The sequence below is a fragment of the Cupressus sempervirens genome, chromosome 7, assembly GCF_028749045.1.
Source record: "Cupressus sempervirens isolate cs-2001-9-10 chromosome 7, ASM2874904v1, whole genome shotgun sequence".
Lineage (NCBI taxonomy): Eukaryota > Viridiplantae > Streptophyta > Pinopsida > Cupressales > Cupressaceae > Cupressus > Cupressus sempervirens.
In genome coordinates, this window is record NC_143124.1 from 768,924,127 (window position 1) to 768,944,438 (window position 20,312).

The following is a 20,312-nucleotide window of genomic DNA, read 5'->3' on the forward strand; positions in this document are numbered from 1 at the left end:
TTATTATTTTTCAGATGGACGATGATATTTATTAGATCATTTTATCGATTTGGGGGACTTCATCATGCAGTGCCTCTCTATTGTTACTTTGAGACGATACAGATCTGTAGCTTATCTGTTAACTTTACTAGAAATTTGATTCGTCTCTCCTGGAATATTTCTTGTTTTAAATTTGTGAATTTATCTGTTTCTTATTTGTTAACTTTACTAGAAACTTGATCCGTCTTTTCTGGAATCTTTCTCGTTTTAAATTTGTGAATTTATTTCTCACTATGATGATAATCTTTTATGCCTTAGAAGCTTTTGTTTCGATGAAGGCAACATTACCTCTAAGAAGTTCTGAGTGAGCACATATTGTTAACATTAGATCTCTCTATTATTTGTTCCTAACAGCCGATCAATGTGATGAATAAAAATATCTGTCAATCCACTGAAAATTTGTTGATGCTATTTTATATCCCAACAGGTTCTGATTGATACGGCTTAGAAAATGGGCTTTGAGTTTGTTTAAACTTTGGGGTAGGGTTTCAGCGTTTCTTTCTCTTTTACTGCTTAGGGTTTGATTTTTTATTTATTTTACGATTTTGTGGCTTTTTTCCGTAAAATAGTCTCTAAGCTCGGAGAATTAGATGATTGAAAATAAAGGTAATATAGTTTTTAGTTAAAATAGGAGTGCAGAAACAATTGTGTATCCATTGCAGTTTTTAATTCTCTCACATAATACGAATTATTTATTATTCCAAATTCCAAATTCCCTTTATTCATCATTCATAAAGATTTCGGATTTGGTGTAAGCATATCGCTTTGTTTGTTGCCTGGGCTTCGTGTCTTTTGTTTTATCTCATCATACCGCGTTGACGTTTGGTGGGAACAAGGGTTTGAAGCCCTTAGGCTTTGTGCTTCTGTATTATCACCTAATGCTCACTGCAAATGTAGGGCCATGCAGGAACACTAAAATGGCCCAAATATGGGGGCAGAGTCGATGTGAGCAACGCCTCTATGGCTTATAATGGCAACACCACCTGGGACAACTGCCAATGCCGAGTCATAGAATAGATGATTAAACTGTTAAAAACGATGTGAAGTCTGAGAACTTTGTCCCTTGTGAGATGGCAATAAAGATAGGATTATGGGGGCCAAATCCTCAAGAAAGCCTCAACAACTCATCGTAGCCCTAGCTTTGCATCTCGTGACAAGGATGAAGAAACGCTTCAGCCCCTACAATTATAGTCATTTGCAGCCAAGATAGTGGAGGATTTGCAGAGATCTACATATAGAACAAACTGAACATCTCTTTCAATAGATTGAGTGGTATCATCCTAACAATTGGACAAATTAAAAAGACTAGATCTTGGGCATAATTTTATATCAGGCCTATAATGCACTATCCCCGAATCCAGTTGGCTTTTTGGTTTGAGATTGTGCGGAATGCAGAAGATTTCATTGACTTGCTTCCCAGTTGAGGAGTGTAGAAGATTTCATTGACATTGAAGCCATGGCTGCCATTATTCTCATTTTAGTTTCAAAATGAGCTTTTGTCCATTTGAAAAAATACCTGTAATTGGAATTGCTATTCTTGCATTCATTTGATTAAATTTTCAAATCCGCTTTGACCTGGGCTGAGCGCTGGAATTGTTTTCAATATTTTCAAATATTTCAGCGATTTTCCAATGGCGCCGATTGCATTTGTAGAAATATTTTCAAATATTTCAGTGATTTTCCAATGGCATTGATTGCAAGTTAACTCTATTCCAATTTAAGCTTGCATAACCAAACAAGGGATAAACAAGATCGGATTGCAGTTTTCCATTCTTATTCTTCATTCTCCATTCTCATTCAAATTTTCTATTCTAATTCTCAATTCCTACGCTTGCAACCAAACGGCCCTTAATGAGAATTTTGATTGATTTTCAAGAAACTTTCACTACAGTCGTGAGGACGTATTACTACACGTCTTTTATTAAGTCTCTAATTCTTCAAGATGTTCTAATTCTAATTCTAAAAGGATCTAACTATTTTCCCAAAATCCAAATCTGATAGGGATTGAAAAAATGTACTAAAGAAAAATCAGAGTTTTTTTTTCTAGATTCATAAAAGCTTAGTGATTTTTTTTTTTCAAACTTAGGATCAAATGCTGAGATTTTTAGAAAAATCCATAATAGTTTTTATTTTTTTTAAAATGGTCATACCTAATCCTTTTTAAGAAGGATAGTGGTGGATTTGTAATTTCATAACATCATTAGGAAATGGTTGATGAATTAATATTTTGATATATGCATATCTATATATATGTGCAATATGTCAATACTTTGGCTTAAGGCCTGAATATATCAATAAAAAAGATAAACTTTGTAAAATAGGAATGAATCAAATTTGTCATAAATATAAATATTTAATATTAATCATTACTTATATTAAATTAAGAAAATTAAAGGTGGCATTTATTTTTAAATTGAATAATTAATGAACTAATATGACTATTAAGACTTGATTACTTTATAATAAGTTTACAATAAATTATTAAGATTAGTATGAATAGTTTACAATAAATTATTAAGATTAGTATGAATATTTTGATTAGTTTACAATAAATTATTATCTTTGTAAACTACGAAAGAAAATCAATTTAATCATATTTTTTATAAAAAATAGATAAATGTGGGCATTTCTAATTTCTAATTTCTAATATATGGTAAATATTAGAGAAATTTTACAATAGTGCACAAAATTAAATTAAGGAGTGGTCAATATTACTTTGAATAATAATGCACTAAATTCTATTGTTTGGTCAAAATTGAAGGAGAATAGTAAATGTAAAAATTTGAATGATGTAATTATACAAGTAAAATTATGACAAAATCTATAATAAGACATTCTACTTCATTTGGATAAAAAATAGATAAATGTGGGCATTTCTAATTTCTAAAAGAAGGGTAAATATTAGAGAAATTTTACAATAGTGCACAAAATTAAATTAAGGAGTGGTCAATATTACTTTGAATAATAATGCACTAAATTCTATTGTTTTGGTCAAAATTGAAGGAGAATAGTAAGTGTAAAAATTTGAATAATGTAATTATCAAAGTAAAATTATGACAAAATCTATAATAAGACATTCTACTTCATTTGGACTAAATTGAGTTTTAGCTTTCTATGTTTTTGTGACCATTTCACAATATCCAATTTCTTTATTTCCTATTTATGCAATTTAATTATAAGTCTAAATAAAGTCACAACGGGTATTTGAGGATGCATGGAAGAAAAGACCAAACATCAACCTAAGTATCAATTTTAGAATTCTCAAGTGATGTTTTTTAGACTAATAAAAATGATGTTTTGTAGAGTAATAAATTTTATGGTCTTACTTTTGTATTTTCAAATAAAAGGAGTAATTATTATGAATTTTTGAATTTTGAGCATAATGTGTAAATGGAGGATAGTATTGATTATTTTGATGAAGATCTTGAAACAAAATATGACTTGTCATCATTGTGATTTGATTTTGAGCAAGGGTTTCATGCAAACAATGTTGGGAATCCTATTGTTAAGCATCTTCTCGAAGAAGCACAAATGATGGTCAAGCATATTCCCTAAGAGATGAAAGTGATTTGGGACAACCATGGAGTTATTTTTTATACGTTGATTATTTTGCTTCAAGGGGTCTTCAAAGAGTTCTAAAGCATAAGCCTAGAAAACTTCAACCTAGATATCAAAAGAAATATTATTACATTGTAGATGAAAGTGTGATAGATGATGAATTTGAGAAAGGTGAGTCATAAAATGGTGAATGGGTATTTTATTGCTATTAATGAAGAAGATTTGATCCCTAATGAGACTACTAGTTATATGAATGTGGAAAGAGCCCTTATTGTTAAAGTTGATATGTGCTAAGGGAAAATGTGAGTTTGAAAAGATATGATGATGTTTATGTTAGGTTTGGCAATGACACTCATTTTCTAAGAGGTTTCATTACTCTTGATGGAAAGAATAATAATGGTGATATCTAAATATGTTTAAGGTCTAAAGCATATTTGTTGAGTGTTGGACAACTAGTATAAAAACCAAATGTGGTGTTTTTTATTTGACTAGTGTTGAGAAAAGATGTTTGATTTCTAAAATTGATGATACTTGATTATGGCATAAGAGGGTGTAATAACAATGTGAAGATAAGTGTTACACAAGGAGTGATAGTTAAATTATTGAAGTCTGCTAACGCAATGTGTAAGGAATGTCAATTGGGTAAGTTTACTAGAGCTTTCAAGAGAACTTAATCTTCAAGCAGATTGTTAGATCTTGTGCATATTGATTTATGTGGTTCTACATTATGGAAATATATATTTCATATTGTTCATTAGTGACTATTCATGGATAATGTGTGTTACTTTGGTAAAAGAGAAATTAGAAGCTTTTGACAAATTCAAAATCCTAAATCTTCAAAGCCATGGTTGAGAAAGAGATACATGTTTGAAGATGAAGTATATGAAGATCTGATAAATGTGGTGACTTCACATCTAGTGAATCTAATGCATTTTATGAAGAAAATGGAATAAAGAGATAGATGTCTACATCGCGGACCCCACGACAAAATGATATTACAAAGAGAAGAAATAGAACTATCCTAGAAATTACTAGGAAAATTATGATTCAAGAAAATGTTTCAAATGTTTATTGGACAACTAGTTTCTTATTAAGTGACAAGTTTTGAAGGGACTGTAAAGCCCTTTACAAAAAAATACCAAACAGATTAAACATTAATGCTCAAAAAGCCAAATCAACTAAGAAAAACATGCATGGAAAGCCAACGAGGATAGAAGACAACAAGGGAAAATCCCCCCACTAAAAGATAGTTGACTAGAACAAACAAGGACAAGACAAAGAACAACTACCTGAGGCACTTTAGAAGCTCAATAGCTTCAAGCTCCAGCTTCTCCATATCATCATCTGCCCTTAACAAAGTTCTGACCTTTTAATTATTATAGGGAACTAGATGTTGAACAACGTTTGAATCAAGCATGGTACTCGTAAGACTCTAAGAGAACTTTGGTGTGGTCATGTTCCTATTGCAAAATGTTTCATAGTCTTCAAAAACAAATTTTAAATCAAAAGAGATGAAAATTTAAGAAAAATTGATCCTAGATATGATGAAGGTACCTTTGTTGGTTAAACCAAAGAAAATTTTGTATATATTAAAACAAACCCCTAGAGCCTGGTATACAAGATTGAATAAGTATCTCCTAAAGATTGAATTTAACAAAGGAAATGGTGATAGTAACCTGTATTTCAAGATTGATCATGCTAACATTTTGATTGTTGAAGTCTTCGTTGATGATACCTTTTTTAGAGGATATAAGAAGTTGAGTAAAGAGTTTTCTAAAGAGATATAAAATGAGTTTGAGATGTCTATGATTGGCGAAATAAAATTATGTGCTAGTCCAAATGCTTAATTAGAAAAAGAATTATTTGTGTCTCAATGTAAATATGTGAAAGAATCAATGAAGAAGTTTGGAATGGAAGATTCTACACTTGTGGTGATTAGATGCAAGTTGACTAAGGTGGTTGAATCTCTAATGCAAATCAAACTAGATCTAAATCTATGATTAGTGGATTATTATACTTAACTCAAACCATACTTGATTTTATGAATGTTATTTACGTTGTTCCTAGATTTCAAGCAATGGTTGCTAAACGAATATTCAACTATTTGAAAGAGACTATTATGGCCTGTAATATCATAAATATGTATTGATTGTACAGGTAATGTGGATAACATAAAGAGTACAAGTGATTATGCATTTTCTTGGAAAAAAGGTGCAAAATTGTATTTCACAATCTAATGTAGAGGCAAAATATATTGTTGTTATTGTTAATTGTACACGTGGTATAGAAGAAGCAAATATTGAAGAATTTTCATAATTGAATATGGTGAGTCTATTGTTTGCTACTTTGATCATTCAATTTCTATTTCTATTAAAATATCATCTATTGAGAGAGAAGGTTAGTGAGAAGGAAGTCAAATTAGAATGTGTTTATGAAAAAACATATTGCAGATATCTTCAAGAAAACCCTTTCCTAAGGATACTTTTGAGTGTCTCAAAGGTAGGCAAGGAATGATTTCCCCTCCTAATGAGAACTAAGATGCATTAATAGGCATTAGTCTAGTGTACTTACAAAGATATCTTAAATCTAGACTAATGTTGTTGGTGTCTACTACCCAAAGTGAGTAGTTATTTTTGGGTTTATCAACATGTCTTAAGGAAGAGATGTTTGTTCATATTTTTGGCTTCTATGGTAAAGTGCATGTAGGTACCTTTCCCATTCATGTTAAAGGGGAAAAGATATTCATGGGAAAAGCATGAGGGGTGTGTAAAACAAGATATATGGAAGATAATTGTTAGAGACCTTGAAAGACAAAATTGTGGATATTGTTAATTTCATTTCTTTGTACATTGATTTTTTTTCACATCATATGTTGTCATCAATTCCTAAGGAGGGAATTGTTGGAATATTATGCTTATATGTCTATAGTTGATTCATTTCAATTACAAATGTTTGCATGTTGATTTCAATGAGTTATTGATTTCTATGTTGAGACTAGTATTTTGAATTTTCATTTTTGGTTTGGTAAGATCCAACATTGCAATATTTTGGTATGTGCTGTATTTGGGACATGGGTGTGTATCATCTCCATTGGTTCGTGATTTTGGAGGATTGCAAGCAATTTTTCTTATTTTGGAAGAGGTTATTGCTAGTGTTATTGATGATCAATTTAGAGATGGTGATGAATTTTGAGGTAAGAGTTATTGTGGACATTACTATGGCATTTAATGTTGATTATTGATGTTTCTAGACCATGTTCTATTCGTATTGGTGGATCATATTGATTAGCGTGATCTCATTTGGTGATTTACTATTGGGTTGAGGCATGATTAATGGTGGTGTAGCGTGTTACACACTCAAGACTTGGATCATTTATATATCATAGCCGACATAGAATGGATCACATTATTTTATTATGTATAGTTATATTTTTGTAATTGAGTTGGTGAGAGTTTATTCAACCTTGTTTATTCTTTCAAGGTTGATAAATTGTAAAAAAGTAATTGGATCCCCTTGTGGATTGTGTGTGAAGATGCATGAGAAGAGGTCTATGTGAAATTTACAATTGAGGCAAAGACATAATGTATTATATATGTACTTCTATGGAACTAAGTAGTTGCAATAAGGCAACAGGGATTCCTTGAATTGTAGCCCTTGTTATATTTTAGCACAATGTTTAAATGCATATGTATTGTAATAATGTGGATGTATGCTTTAATGTCCATTATTCCAATCTATGGTTCAAGGTTAGAGATTGTAATAGTTTCAAGAGTTGGGACACAATTGATTTGGGGGTACTTAAATGTTAAGGAAGTGGTAGGCTTAAGTGTAGTTTTTTGCCATATAAAATACTTTACGAGATCAAGGATCAAAGATACAATCTATGTAATACTATAAAGATATAGTAAAGGTGAATCAATTTCAAGATGCTAGGCTTAACCTATAATACACCCCATTTAGATCAGGTTGTACTATTGTGTGCTACTGTGGCTTTATCTTGTTCTTGGTTGTCATTCAATAACCTAGTTGTGGTTAAGTCTTTCATGCTTTACATATTAGTTTCCAACTTGGTTGTGCTTCATCGTATGTGTGAATTACCCTCGTATAAGGCAAAGGTCTCCATGTGTCAATGGTCACATTATTTTTATGGTCATCATGAAGCAGCCAATAGTAGAACAAAGAGGACTACTAGGAAGTAGAACCGATAGACGTAGAGATGGATGCATCATCCAAACTAAATACCTTGGAGGGGAAGTGATGCAGGGGCCCAAGGTCCTAAACAAGGTGGTCAAACATCGAGGTTGGATAGATTAGGTGGTTAATAAGTGTCCAAGTTGACACAAGGCAATATGTCAATCTCAAGAATCCCAAGAATGTATATAGACAAATTTCATGCATATTGTAATAAGGCTATAGGCAAGTCAAAGGTCAGTGAAGTTGGTCAACACTATGAGCTGAGCAAAAATCTTCAATTTTATGTTTGTTAGAGTTTTTGCATGGTTTATCAAGTTTTGGTAGGCATTAGAAGGCATTTTATTAGAAATGTGGAAAAGTTGCTCATGCAACAAATATTGTTGCTAATCAACTTTTCTTGCAAATTTGGAAGGTCAACACTCAAAGTTTTGTTTTGATCGAACATGCAAGAGTGAATATGTAAGGTAAAGAGTCTTGGCCTACAAAATGAATGTTCTTCAACCTAGGAAAGGGTTGGAGTTGGACATCAAGTACAATTTTGAGATCTCCTTACAATATTATAGTATGTACATGTGTTTATGGTGATAAGTTGTGTTTTCTATCCTTTGTAAGAGTACTAATTGTGTCGAATAGGATTAGTTTGTAGTCAATTTTATTTTATTTGTGTCTACTGGTTACTCTAATTTGTGCTTAGGGTTTTAATTGAAATGGAGCTTCCTTTCTAATCCCACAGTGGAAAATCCTAGTTTTTGTTGTATATTTACTTCTTATTTTCAAACCACCCACTCCTTGGAGTACACTGACGACATTGAGCTAAGCATCTTCATGTGCTTAGCGTATAGATAGTCAACAATCATGTTGCATAAGGCATAAGGGAGATCATGGGTGCTTGAGGTTTGGTAGATGAGAATGTGGAAGGATTCCCTAAGTGTTGTTAGAGGTATTTATGATGTGAGTTTCAATGTTGATGGTCTATTAGACTAGGGCTCGAGACTTAAGGGGTAAGGAGAGTTGACCTAGTACCCATCTTGTAGAGTTTGTTAGGTTTTCATATACCTTTAGAGATTTTGTAATTTGTTTGGTGAGTTCTTTGGGAGTTTTGGAAGTTTGGTGGAGAAATTGGTTGGACAGGGCTATTAGGAAAGAGCCCATATTAGGCCTCCTAGATCAACTTGCAATTTTGGCTTAGAAGGAAGCCCAAAACCTATCAAATAGTTGTGAAACTTGGTGAAATGATGGAAAAGAGTACAAAGAGGTGTAGTAAAGTCTAAGATCCTCGAGGGTGAAAGGGAGATGGTATTGGGAGGTGAAGTGAGAATGTTAAGGAACCCATTCACCGCCACTCTAGTCTTGAGTAGGTCCTAAGGACTTAGGAGAAGTTCAAGGAAGGATATTGGAGATAACCTAGTGATTTACACCCATTACTTGCATCATAAGTAGTATCAGAGCTCAGCTTGGAGCTTGTGGATTGGGTGTTTGCACCTTATCAATGTTCTACATCAAGGATAGACAAGATGGTGACAAATGCAAAATTGGCCAAAGGACTTCAAGAACAGAAAGATGAGAATAAGCAATTGAAAGACACGCTAGAACAGTTGGAAAATAAGATAGGAGTAGTAGAGAAAACTATAGAGAAGATTGAGGAATATCTCAACAACGGAGAAGGAGAGATGGATGAGAAGGAGAGATGGATGAGAAGGAAGTGCAATGTGTGGATGATGAATACGACACATGCCTGTAGACCAAGCAACATTCATAAAAGCTTTAGAAACCTTTGGGAGTAAATCTATTGGCACTCATATTTTTGGAGGGAAGATGGATCCTGATGCCATAATGGATTGGATGGAGGCTCTTGAGAGTCACTTTGAATGCCATAGGATAACAGAGGGAAAGAAAGTGAGGCTAGCCCAATGAAGAATGAAAGGAGCAACTCTCACATGGTGGAATTTCATTCAAGAGGAGAGTCGGAGAAGGTAAGAACAAGATTACTTCGTAGAAGGTAATGTCTAACATGATAAGGAATACTTATGTTCCTGAGGACTATGAAGTCTAGTTACATATGAGAAGACAAAATTTGAGGCAAAAGGAGCTGAATGTAAGCTCATATACAAAGGAGTTCCATAGGCTCTACATAAGATCAAGGATGAGAAGAGCTAGAGAATGTGAAGGTAGCCAAATACTTAACTAGTCTAAGGTACAATATACAGGAAGAAGTCACCATCTTATGCTCCAATACAATGATGAAATGCTTTTAGTTAGCAATGAAGATGGGAGAAATGATAAAAAGGAGATAAGAAATACAAGGGTAGAGGAGGAAGGACTAATCAACAAAGGGGAAGAGGAAAGTTCCCAAGGAGGCCAAAAGATCATCAACAAAATGAGCAGAGAAATGAAGGTGGTAATAGGGGTGAAAACTCTCACAGAGGGAATCAAGGATTCAGAGGATAGAGGAGCCCATTTAACAGAGGCAAAGGATATGAAGGTGGACAAGGAAGGGGACATGGGACCCTGAAGTGTTATTCTTGTGGGCAGCCAGGCTTGCTACAATAGTACTGCCACACAAGTTGGGAATGCAGCACCAGTATTTGATGGGGAAAACATGATGCTAAGGAGGACTATGTTGAAGATCTTTGAAGACAGAGCCACCACAAAGGAAATTCCTATTCATAACTCAAGGTAAGGCATATGGAAAATTGTACAGAATTATAGTTGACTCTGGATCCACAGAGAATGTTGTATCCCTAGAAATGGCTAAGAAGTGTAATCTTAAAAGATTACCTCATTTAGCAACCCACAAGATTTCTTGGTTAAATAAGTCATAGCTTTACAATAGAAGAGCAAGCATGGGTAGAATTTCAAATTGGTGAGTACAAGGATAGGATTCTATGTGAAATCATTCCTATGGATGCATGTCATTTGATCCTAGGAAGGCCATGGTAGAATGATGTGAAAGCCCAACATAATGGTGAAAAGAATACCTATTTGATAGAGAAGGTATGGCAAACTATTTGGGATGGATCCTTTACCTAATCATATGGTAAAAGACCAAGATGATAGTACAATCTAAATGATCAGAGGTAAGGAGTTCCTGCAATTAACTAAGGAAGAGGACTTTCAATAGTATGCTCTCATAGCTAAACCAAAAGAGGAAGTCAAGAACAAGGAACCACTACCTCCAAAGGTTGAAGAATTGCTAAGACAGTACCCTTCACTAGTTGCAGAGGAGAAACCAGAAGCACTACCACCTGTCAAAAGTTTAAGCCATCAAATTGATTTAGTGCCTAGTGCAACATTGCCCAATAAACTTGCCTACAAGCTCACACCCCAATAAAATGAAGAGGTAAGTAGACAAGTTTTGGAATTGTTGGATAAAGGATTAGTGAGGAAGAGTTTGAGCCCATGTGCATGTCCTTCAGTTTTAGCACCCAAGAAAGATGGTAAATGGAGACTTTGTGTTGATTCAAGGGCACTCAATAAGATTACAATTCCCATGCCCAAAATTGAAGACCAAAAGAATAATCTAGGAGGATCATGTGTATATTCTAAATTGGACTTGAAATCAAGAAATCACCAAATTAGGGTTAGTTAAGGGGATGAATGGGAAACAACTTTCAAGACTAATGAAGGACTATATGATTGGTTAGTGATGCCATTTGGCTTGAGCAATGCACCTAGCACATTTATGAGACTAATGAATGAGGTATTAGTACAATTCATTGGCAAATTTGTGATAGTCTATTTAGATGACATTCTGGTATTCAACAGGAACATAGAAGAAAATTTGGAGCGTTTTAAAATGGTGATGAAGGAATTGCATGAGGAGAAGCTATACATCAATTTGGAAAAATGTGAATTCTTTAAGTCTGAATTAATTTACCTTGGTTTTGTGATTTCAAAGGGTGTGTAAAGATGGATCCTAGTAAGGTAGAAGCTATTTTGAATTGGCCTAGTCCTAAAGCGGTGGAAAATGTTAAGAGCTTTCATGGCTTAGCTACCTTTTATAGGAAGTTTATTAGGGGATTCAGTGGGATAGTAGCTCCCATACTTGATACCATTAATGGGGGAATCAAATGTAAGTTTAGATGGATTGAAACAACAGAGAGAAGTTTTTGACTTTTGAAAAATAAGTGGCAGAATTACCCACCCTAATGCTACCTAATTTTGATAAGGTGTTTACTGGGGAGTGTGATGCTAGTAAGCATGTTAAAGGTGCAATCCTTAGTTAGGAGAATCATCCCATTGCATTTTTCTTAGAGAAGTTGAATGATGTTAAGCAGAAGTATTCCACTTATGACCTTGAAATGTACTCCATGGTTCAAGCCCTAAAGAAATGGAAACACTACCTCATGCCAAAGGAATTTATAGTGTATACTGATAATCATGCCTTCAATTTCTTGAATAGACAAGATAAACTCAACCATAGACATGTTAAATGGGTGGAGCATATTCAAGCATTTACATTTTCAATAAAACACAAAAAGGAACTTGTCAACAAGGTGGTTGATGCTTAAGCAGCAATCCAAGAAGTCAAGCTACAAAGTGTAGGATTGAAGCAGATCAAGGATCTGTATAAGGAAGATTTTGATTTCAGAGAGGCTTATAAAAATTGTTTGGAGAATGCTAACACTTTTCATGGTGAATTCTCTAATTATGTATTGCAGGATGACTTGTTATTCAAAGGTAGCAAATTATGCATCCCTAAGTCATCAATGAGGGAAAACATTATCAAAGAAAAGCACAATGGTGCTCTTAGATGTCATTTTGGAGTAGATAAGACACTAGAACAAGTGGCAAGGTTCTATTATTAACCTGAATTACAAAATGGGGTAAGAGATATGTAGAAATTTGTTTGACTTGTCCAAAGGCCAAAGGAACATCATCTAATGCAAGATTATATCAACCTTTGTCCATACCTACTAAACCTTGGGATAGCATAAGCATGGACTTTGTCCTTGGGTTACCTAAAACTACTAGAGGAGTAGATATGGTATTTGTAGCAGTTGATAGGTTCATAAAAATGGCTCACTTTATCCCTTGCAAAAGCAACTGTGATGCATCTCAAATTGCAAACCTCTTCTTCAAAGAAATAGTGAGAAATCATGGTCTCCCTATGACAAGTGACCAATAGGGACACCAAATTCATTGGACATGTTTGGAGAACCTTACGGAAGAAACTTGGCACACTTTGGCCTATTCATCAACTTACCACCCTCAAACTGGTGGCCAAACTAAGGTAGTGAATAGGTCTTTAGGAGATCTACTTAGGCGCCTAACAAAACATCATGGTCTGGTTTGGGATCTACTTAGTCAAGCTAAATATGCATATAATGACTCTATTTATAAGTCGACAAGCAAGACACTTTTTGAGGCAGTATATGGATTTCATCCAAGTAGACCCATGGAACTAAGGCATTTACAAGATATGAAATCAAGAAGTGTCATAGGGGAGACACTTGCAGAATTGATGAAGACAATCCATCATCAAGTCAAGGATCACTTGGAAGAGTCAATAACCAAGTATAAAGATAGGGTAGAGCAGAGGAACAAAGAGATTCATTTCAAAATTGGTGACCTAGTGATGGCATTTCTAAACAAAAACTTACCCTATTTTCAATGTAACAGACCTCACATTGTACAAAGGGGATAACAACAACATGAGTTCCAATAGCAATAGCATGGTAGATTCTGAAGTAGAATGGGTGAAGGACCTACCACCCAACAAGCCATTGCAGTTAGAGTGCATATTGGACACTAAGACAGTCAAGAAGACAAGAAACAAATCCTACAAGGAGTACCTAGTGAAGTGGCAAGGCTTACTTGAGGCGAAAGCAATCTGTATGACAGGAAGATATTGTGAAGCATGACACCACTCTTCAACCGAGTTTTTCAAACTATGGTAGTGCAAGGGCCCAAGGTCCTAAATAAGGTGGTCAAACATCAATTTTGGATAGATCATGTGGTTAATAAGTGTCCAAGTTGACACAAGGCAAGAAGTCAATCTCAAGCATCCCTAGAATGCATTTAGACAAATTCCATGCATGTTGTAATAAGGCCTATGGGCAAGTTAGAGGTCAATCATCATTGGTCAACGTTATGAGTTGAACAAAAATCTTCAATTTTATGGTTTTTAGAGTTCTTGCATGATTTATCAAGTTTTAATAGGGATTGGAAGGCATTTGATTAGAAATGTGGAAAAGTTGAAATAATTGACAAAAAGTTACTAATGCAATAAGTTTCGTTGCCAAGCAACTTTTCTTACAAATTTGGAAGGTCAACAGTGAAAATTTTCTTTTGATCGAACATGTATGAGTGAATAAGTAAGGTCAAGAAGTTGTGTTTTTGACAAAAAGTTACTAATGCAATAAATATCATTGCCAACCAACTTTACTTGCAAATTTGGAAGGTCAACAGTCAAAATTTTCTTTTGATCGAACGTGTATGAGTGAATAAGGTCGATCAAGAAGCTTTGTTTTTTATCCTGTGTAAGAGTACTAATTAGTTTGCGTCAAAGTTTGTAGTTGATTTTATTTTATTTGTGTCTGCTAGTTACCCTAGTTTACTTCTTATCTTCAAACCACCCACCTACTTGGAGTACTTTGATAGCATTTAAGACAAGCATCTTCATGTGCTTAGCATTCAAACAATCTGCGCAATCACCTTGTAAGAAGGGAAAAAGGAGATCATGGTTGCTTGAGGTTTGGTAGATGACAATGTGGAAGGATGCCCCAAGTGTTGTTAGAGACATTTCTAATTTGGGTTTTAGTGTTGATGGTTTGTTAGCTCAAACATTGGTATTAATCCTATTTAGTCCTAGACTAGGGCTTGAGTCAACCCAGTACCCATCTTGTGGAGTTCATTAGATTTTCATATACGTTTAGAGATTTTATAATTTGTTTGGTGAGTTCGGAGTTTTGGAAGTTTGGTGGAGAAACAACTATAGGAAAGGGCCCCTATTAGGCCTCCTAAAGCAACTTGCAATTTTGGCTTAGAAAGAAACCTGAAACCTATCATATGGTTGTGAAACTTGGTGAAATGATGGATAGTGGAAAAGACTACAAAGAGGTGTAGTAAAGTTTGAGATCTCGAAGGGTGAAGGGAGTGAGGTGTGGAGAAGATTTCATTGCCTTTTTGAAGGCTTGAGGGTACTTTGAAAGATAAAGATGAGTATTGGGAAGTGAAGTGGGAACATTGAGGAAGCCATTCACCACCACTGTAGTTTTGAGTAGGTCCTAAGGAAGGGAATAGATATTGGTTGAACTTGGGAGAAGTTCAAGGAAGTATATTAGGGATAACCTAGTGATTAACACCCATTACTTGCATCAAGAAGAGGTGGTAAGTCCTACTTCCTTAGTCTTTGAAGGCAAACCCTAAACAATTGGTAGAACATTCCGTGGAACAAAGAGTTACAACCAAAATTTTGGCCTTTTAAATTTAGTTAAAAACTCTTGAATGAACAATAGGCATGATAAAAATTAATGGTTAATGGTTCAAGATACCTCGTGTACAAGTTTACATCATTAGTGAATCCTCTTTTTGAAGAGGAGCTTGAGGTTTTCCCTACTTGTGGTAGCCAAACAATTCCTCTCACCTCTCTAGTGAGTTGTCAATGTGAACAACCCTCCATTATCGAAGGGCATACCCCTATCAAGAAAAATGCACAACAAAATGCATTAATGTGCTTTACACTCTTGGTAGGTTTAATGTGGTCCCTTGACAAGTCTCCAATCAAGGTTGAGTATGGTAAAGTTCAACCACTATTGTTAAGCATTTACTAGTGGTAGCCAAACAATTCTTCTCACCTCTCTAGTGAGTTGTCAATGTGAACAACCCTCCATTATCGAAGGGCATACCCCTATTAAGAAAAATGCACAACAAAATGCATTAATGTGCTTTACTCTCTTGGTAGGTTTAATGTGGTCCCTTGACAAGTCTCCAATCAAGGTTCAGTATGGTAAAGTTCAACCACTATTGTTAACCACCATTGTTAAGGATTTCTTTTACTAATAAATGTGGAATTGGGCATAACAAAGTGGATAAGAAGCATCACAAATGGCAAACTCACATGGTATTCCCATATATTATGCCTCCATTAAAAGAGGCAAACAATAGAGGGCATTGTATGACATTATATTAGCAAAAATTGACAATATATTAGCAAAAATTGACATCAAAGTGTTTGCGTATATCTTTATGCTTTAAACATATCTTTTTTAATCAAGCATCAACACTTTAAGAGAAAGAATAACACTTCGAAAAACAAAATGTAACTTTTTCCTTCGCATGCTTTATATTTAGGTAAGCCCCCTCCATGAGAACCCAACCTTAGTGATGTTTTAATAAACAATTAACATGGAAGATTGGTAAACCGATTGGTAACATCTTCCCTCATCAAATGTATAACAACATTGGCTAAATATCACACCTCCAACACCTTGAACCTAAAATTGCTTGACACTTGTTTACCCTCTCGATTGTTAGCTTTGTATTGCACAAGTAAACACCTATATGCATGTTGCATGTTGTTTCCCCGCTCAATTGCCACCTTTGTATAGCACGAGTTTGTTAAACATCCTACTTGCATGTTGTATGTTGCTTCTCCATCTAAAGATCTTTTGCAACCCATATCTTTCGTGGTGATAAGGAGATGTCCATAATCTAATACGGGGAGTAATTTTGTTGTCAAGTGCCTCACAAATCAAAGACAATAGTGACTAATCCATTATAACAAGTCAAAGAGGACACAACTTAAGAAACCTATGAAATAGAAGAGGTAAGCAAATATTGAGGACAAACTCCAACCACTTCATAGGCAAAAAACTTAAGGTCAAGAATAAGATAAAAAAGAAATTATCTAATTAAAATCCAAGTCTAGCATCCACCTTCACAAAGCTACATCATAAATGTTACCCACCAAGTTAATATTTGTCATACTTCCATGAGAATAGTATTCTAAAGCATAATTCTCAAACTTACAATAGGCTCCACAAAACCCTTATATCTAAGAGGATTTTAATAATTTAAAACTTGTTTCATGCAAGACACTATAACATCATCAAATTCAAGTTAATTTGACACTATAACATCATCAAATTGAAGTTAATTTGTCATCACATTCATAAACAAGGAACATATACCATAAATGCAACATATATTATGGAATTGGAATCAAAAGATTTTGGGTGGAAAAAAACCTTGTATTCTTATGAAGTTGAAACCTATTTCACATATATAAAAGTATTTATACAAATATAACTCAAATATAAGAAAATAAATAAATATAACTTGTTCTGAAACTTTTTTCACACATATAGGAGTTATTTATACAAATATAACTTAAATATAAGAAAGAAAATAAATATAACTTTTCTTAAATGATATATTTATATACATAGTCCCACCCACTAAACAAGGTATTGAATTGTGGAGTAAACTTGCCCATGTATATTTGAGCAAAACTTAAATATAAGAAACAAAATAAATATAACTTTTCTTAAATGGTATATTTATATACTAGTCCCACCCACTAAACCAGGTATTGAATTGTAGAGTAAACGTGCACGTGTATACTTGAACATAGCTGAGTTATGCATGCTTCAACTCGAGAGTTGGACAAGTTATGCCAAAACTTGGTAAGTTGGGCAAGCCATTCTCCACAACTCTGCAACCCAAGTTGCCGAGCTGACATGACTAAACTGACCCACCTCGCCAACTCCCCAACTCACAGCAAGTTTGAGACTCTGTTCTACAGAACTTCGTACAAGAAAAGGATATTAATATGCAATCCACCATTTACACAAGGAAAGCATACAATTTGAGCAAATTTTCATCATCTTCTGATGTCACATTACCCAATGCTCCGCTGTAAAGTGTGGCGGTTTAACGCATTTTATGGCTCTGCTGTTACAGTAATTTCACGTTGATGAAGAAGACATAATGGCACTAAATCAAAGGTATGTTACAAAGATGTTTAGCTCAATTACATAAAATATTTATACATGTAATCCTTGAAACATCATGTTTAAAATTACGGATGCTCAGAATCCAAACTCACTTATCAAGTTCTTCATCAAGATCTACAGTAGACGATCCCAGATCCAAAAGGAAATGGAAATACGAGATCCCAGGTCCAATGGGAAAGGGAAATCAAGTATGAACCATTTAAAGGTCTACTAGCTTTGAACTTCATCAGTGCGGCTGATTATCCAAAGGTTATACTAGCTGTTTGGGCTCGTGGTCATTGCACAAAACCTACCTTCATTCATTACTCTACCATGATAGCAGTCATGTAATTTGCTTGTCTTAATTGATATACACTACCATTGTTATGAATGTTCTATATGAAGCAATTGAGTTTGTTTAAGTGTACGAATGGTAAATATAATTGCACATTTGACTCAAGAAAATTATCTTAATAATACTTGACTCTCGAAACTACACAGTTAAATCTTAAACTTTAAGATAACATACAGAGAAAAGATAGGTCTTCTCTTTTGAAAGTTATACTACAATATACAATGGGAATGTGAATAACAACGCTGGACAGGGTACCTATTGAGATTCTTTCAGTATGTACTGAAGTTGCGGTTAACACCAGACAGAAACCAAGCAATTCAAAGTTGTCTGCAAATAAATCCTTATAAAGCGATAAAAACATTATTCTCCGTTATCAGGTAACAAAATACTAAAATCACTAAATCTGCTCTAAAACATTTTATAGCTTATACTCGATGAAAACACATTATTAGTTGAGGATTGGCATCAGTTTGTCAGAGGTGATTGTTTGTCTACATCAGGATTTCAGTGTGTAGAATAAGATTTTCAACATCACATGCCATCGAAACTAATAAAAAGGGATAGAACATAATAAATAATCTGATCAGTGAGGTCTTTCAGGAACCCAAAATGGGCAACCAGACAATCAACACGGCATCAGTTCTGTCCGCCCGTCTGCTTTCTTCATCACAAAGACCATTTATCTTCCTTGAAAATATAACCTAACAAAACTAAATATAAAAACTACAATAAACCCTAATCGCCTATTTATCAAAAACCTTACATTTTAAATCCAAGTGCAACAAGATAAATGTGGATAGAACCATTTGGCACCAGAGCAATACAGATTGCTATGTGCTGGTAAGCCTATCCTTCTCACTCTGGGCACCACATTTAACCCTAATGCAATGCACATCATTTCCACCTATTAGGTGTAACTGAATGCGATGCAGGAGAGTTGGTAAATGATGCCAATTCAACCATTGGATCTGCAACGCTATAACGATAACAACTAGGAATAATACCCTAAATAAAATTAAAAAACAAACCCTAGACAGGAATTATAATGCTCAGAAGATATAGATCCATTCATTGACTTATCTCAGAAGTCCAGACATAATTATAAGGTCTTCATCACCGCAGATAGACCGTTTCCCACTCATCAATAAAACAGATTTCAAGATCTTTGTGAAAAAAAAGGGAAAAAGTGCAGAGAGGTTCTGATAAAAGATTATAGAGAAGTTTCTACTTACAAATGGAAACCACCGAGCGACAGGTTAATCTAGTACAAAAACGCATTACCTGCTACTGACCATCCACAATTAACAGAATAGAAGCAACTCAATGAATACCTAAACTGGCGGCTTGCACTTATAATAACCGATATGGTTGCATTTCTTATATGACGAAACAGGGGAGCTTATAACAACGCGTGAGGTAAGGATGGTCGAGTTAGGGTTTCCAGCAATAACTTCAAATGAAGTTTTTGAGGGTTTAGAGTAATTTTATGTTTTAATTATTTTTATTATTACTATTGTAATCACTTTTGTGTAATTAGTGATTAATATTTTTATTTCTATCAATAGAAATCAATTATTTTTAAATATTATTATATGAGGGTTTAAAGTAATCTTATGTTTTAATTATTTTTATTAGTACTATTGTAATCACTTTTGTGTAATTAGTGATTAATATTCTTATTTCTATCAATAGGAATCAATTATTTTTAATTACTATCATACAATTTATAGTGTTTTAACTGCTATAATATTTTACTTGTTCTATAATAAACACATTAACTTTTAAATGAATTGATTTTGATTGGATTGGTGTGAAATAAGTAAAATGTACTTTTTCTAACTTTTTCAAATTAAAAAATTTACATTATGATTATTTCAAATTAAAATTTCAAAATAAATTATGAACAAAATTCTATTACTATTATATTTAAATTATTTATAATTTATAAGTAATATTTGTTACAACTTGTTAAAACTATAATTATTTAAAATTATTGTAATAATATTTGGAATTAATTAAAAGTTAAAACATAAATAATTATTGATATTTAAGAAAACATAAAGTTAATTAAAGTAATAGTAACATTCAACAAATATTACAATATATAGATAAAAATATGGCAAGAAAGCAAAAAGTGAAAGTTTTGTTGGTCGCGGGCAACCTCCATTAATGCAGGGTAGTTATCCATGTGACTTTTGGCTCTTTAGGACAAACCATCTACTCCATGG

General features: G+C 33.9%; 1 long non-coding RNA gene and 2 other non-coding genes across 3 annotated transcripts; 2 read left to right on the plus strand and 1 right to left on the minus strand.

Annotated features, from left to right (window-relative positions):
- The first annotated feature begins 397 nt into the window (after positions 1-397).
- LOC149549579 (small nucleolar RNA snoR14) lies at positions 398-477 on the plus strand. Its single transcript, XR_016354974.1, has one exon. It is a non-coding gene; the product is annotated as a small nucleolar RNA snoR14 (small nucleolar RNA).
- Positions 478-17,606: 17,129 nt separating this feature from the next.
- LOC149549580 (uncharacterized) lies at positions 17,607-18,127 on the plus strand. The gene is made up of 2 exons (XR_016354115.1): positions 17,607-17,741; positions 17,863-18,127. It is a non-coding gene; the product is annotated as an uncharacterized LOC149549580 (long non-coding RNA).
- Positions 18,128-18,542: 415 nt separating this feature from the next.
- Positions 18,543-18,627, minus strand: LOC149549581 (small nucleolar RNA R16). The gene has a single exon (XR_016354956.1). It is a non-coding gene; the product is annotated as a small nucleolar RNA R16 (small nucleolar RNA).
- Positions 18,628-20,312: the final 1,685 nt, after the last annotated feature.